Source organism: Passer domesticus, chromosome 9 (genome assembly GCF_036417665.1).
Source record: "Passer domesticus isolate bPasDom1 chromosome 9, bPasDom1.hap1, whole genome shotgun sequence".
Lineage (NCBI taxonomy): Eukaryota > Metazoa > Chordata > Aves > Passeriformes > Passeridae > Passer > Passer domesticus.
This window is the reverse complement of record NC_087482.1, coordinates 13,236,063-13,238,806: the sequence shown is the minus strand read 5'-3', so window position 1 is coordinate 13,238,806 and position 2,744 is coordinate 13,236,063. Positions and strand designations below refer to the sequence as shown.

General features: G+C 57.2%; 1 long non-coding RNA gene across 1 annotated transcript; it reads right to left on the bottom strand.

Moving 5' to 3' along the window:
* Nucleotides 1-328: 328 nt before the first annotated feature.
* On the bottom strand, nt 329-1,497 carry LOC135307665 (uncharacterized). The gene is made up of 3 exons (XR_010368357.1): nt 1,427-1,497; nt 718-789; nt 329-411 (listed from the first exon to the last, which is right to left on the bottom strand). It is a non-coding gene; the product is annotated as an uncharacterized LOC135307665 (long non-coding RNA).
* Between the last annotated feature and the right edge of the window lie 1,247 nt (nt 1,498-2,744).

The following is a 2,744-nucleotide window of genomic DNA, read 5'->3' as shown; positions in this document are numbered from 1 at the left end:
CCCTGCCCAGTCGGGAGCCAGGGCTGGCTCTGGCCCTGGGCTGGTGGCAGGGCTCCCGCTCGGGGCTGCTCCTGTGCCTTGGGCCTCTGGGCACTCAGGGCCAGCTCCGCAGCAGCTGCAGCGCCAGGGACGTTGCTGCACCAGTCCCGTTTCCCCGGGGCTCTGAACCAGCTCCAGAGGCCTGGAAGCCGAGGCGCCTCCAGCTTTGGCTGCTGCCGGGCCAGGCAAGGGCAGGCCCTGGGGGAAGAGCTGCTGCCACACAGCCCCGGCCAGGGCTGAGCCCGGCATAGCAATTACCTGCTGTGCCTGTGCCCGTGTCTGGCATCGCCTTCCTTTCTGCTGCAGGGGCTGCCAATGAGCCACTGCTTCCTCGGGGAAATACCTCCTTCAGCCCTGCCTTTTTGTCCATCACTTGAGAAACAAAAAAGGGCAGTTGGATCAGATGGAACAATTCCCCATTCCTTTGCTGGCATCTTCAGTGCAGTATGATTATCAAAAATTGGGAAAAGATTCACAAAATATCTGGGCTTTTGTGGCTGGGCCAGGGCCCTCCCTTCCCCAGACAGCTGCCAGTGCTGAGCAGAAATCATGAGGGGATTGTGCAGGGCAAGGGCACACACGTGCATGGTTCTGTGCTGGCACCTACAGCGCTGCCTCTGTGGCCAAGCTTTGGGCTCTTGAGCTGGCAACTCTTCCAGGGGAAAGGCCTTGACCTACCCTCAGCATCTCCCAGAGGCTCAATCCTGAACGTGGGTTGGGAAGCCAGATCACTTTCACCAACCGGGTTAGCTGCAAAGAACGGCAGGACAGAAGAGCTGCTGTGACACTGTTGAAGATTCTCCTTCAGGCCCGAGTGCAAGTGAGGGCACTTGGGTGACTGGTGCCATCCAAAGCACTCCCTCAGCTCTGCCTTCCACTCAGGAGCAGGGGGACCTCGTGCCTGCAGTGGCCCCACACTGGGATGGAAGGGGCCCCTTGGGGGGCTGTGGGGGCAGAAAGGACTCCCTGGAGCTGCCAGCAGCTCTAAAGCCAGCCCCAGGCAGGGCCAGGGCTTGGCAGTGGCAACAGGAGCAGCTCAGGCTCCTTGGGGCTGGCAAAGGAGCTGCCAAAGGCTCAGCCCTGGGGCACAGCCCTGGGCCCGGCCCCTTCCCTCTCTTCCCATCTCCCTGGCTGCACAGAGCACATGGAAGAACACACTGGCATTGCACATGGGAGGAAGATGTACAGCTAAATGCTCCTTCCTCCCACTGACAGCCATCCTGTGGGATCACTGTTGGGTACAAGAGTAGAAATTTGGAGGCTAGGATTTCCACAATCCATCAAACTTCAGAGGATGTCAAGGGAAATGACAGAGGAATATTACTCTGGACAATGATTACACTTGGACAATGATTGCTCTGTTAGCAAAGAGTTGCTGAAAACCTACCATCACCAAGCTCCAACATCCTTAAACTGTGCTTTAACAGCGTTTCCCAGTGATGGAAGTCACGTTCCCAATCTAGAAAGGAGCACAGATGGGAACTGTTCCATGCTGTGCTGGGATCCCCTTGTATAGGGAACCGAGCACTGCAAGGGGGTCAGGTAATGCTGTGTGCCTGCACTCCCAAGCAGCAGAGAGGGCAGCTGAAGCCTCAGCAGGGCTCAGGCCCAGAGGCACAGCAATTACCTCCTGGGCCTGTGCCTGGCATCGCCTCCCTTCCTGCAGCAGAGGCTACCATGGAGCCACTGCTTCCTCTGGGAAACTCAGCCTTCAGCACAGGCTCTCCTTCCATGTCTGCAGAAAGGAAAAAGGACAGGTGAATTAGGTGGGGTTGTTTCCCAATGGGAATGTGGCATCCTCAGGAGGCAATGCTTGTCTAAGTAATGGATAAGATTAAGGAGAAAGACCAGGGCCCTTCCTCCTCCAAAGAACTGCCCCTCCAGATGCGCTCACAGACTGGGAAAGTGCAGGGGATCTCAGGGTGGGCCATGGTGCAGTTTGGGCTCCCTCGCAGCTGATGCCAAATGCCTTCCTGCAGAGGCTGGGCAGAAGCTGCAGCCAGGCCAGACTGGGAAACAGCCCTGCAGGGCGTGAAAGCAGCAGCAGCAGCATGGGGCAGCGAGGCTGCCATGGATGCCTTCCCGCTGTGCCGGGCACGGCGTGTCCAGATGTGCAGCCAAAGCCCCTGGCTGCTGAGTCCCAGGGGAAGCATGAGGGAAATGCACCCACCACGTTGTCTCTCCAGGTCACTCCAGATCCTGTCCATCTGTTTGGATGCCTCCAGGGACTTGCTGTCTCCTCTAGGTTTGTTCCTCCATCTCGGAGGACCTTAAGAAAAGCATTTGCATTTCAGGTGAATGGATCCCACAGGACCAGGGCTCAGCCTGTGGGGTCAGCAGGCACACACTACTCACCCCTGCCATGGGAGCGGGGCTTGTGTGCAGCAACCAGGAAAGGAGCCTGAAAAGTCTTTCCTGCAGACACACCTGTAATTCAACAGCCACAGAAGCTCCTGTCACCTGCTTCCTGCCAGGTTCTCAATGATTATTCTTTTAGCAACATTGACAACATACCTGCTGGAGGGCTAAGACCCTGGAAATCTTCATTAAGCCAAGCTGCTGAAGAAGCCTTCCTAGTATGCTCATCTAGAGGGGAGCACAGATCTGATCAGACCCATTTCCATGGTGTGCTGGGATTCCCCTCTCCCTTAGAGAACTGGGCACTGCAAGGGGGTCAGGTAAGGCCTTGGCTGCCAGATGTCAGT